Genomic DNA, 247 nt, shown 5'->3' on the forward strand with positions numbered 1-247 from the left:
CTAGAGTTAGCCAGATGATGGGGGGAGGGGCAAGCTAAAGAAAATAAACAACACAAACCAAGGTCACTTGCCATCATCAGAACCCAATTCTCCCACCATAGCAAGTCTTGGACACACCATCACACCGGAAAAGCAAGATTCAGATATAAAATCACTTATCATGATGACGATACAGGACCTTAAGAAAGACATAAATAGTACTCTCAAAGAAATACAGGAGAACACAGGTAAAGAGCTAGAAGCTCTT

This window comes from Mastomys coucha, unplaced genomic scaffold (assembly GCF_008632895.1).
Source record: "Mastomys coucha isolate ucsf_1 unplaced genomic scaffold, UCSF_Mcou_1 pScaffold5, whole genome shotgun sequence".
Lineage (NCBI taxonomy): Eukaryota > Metazoa > Chordata > Mammalia > Rodentia > Muridae > Mastomys > Mastomys coucha.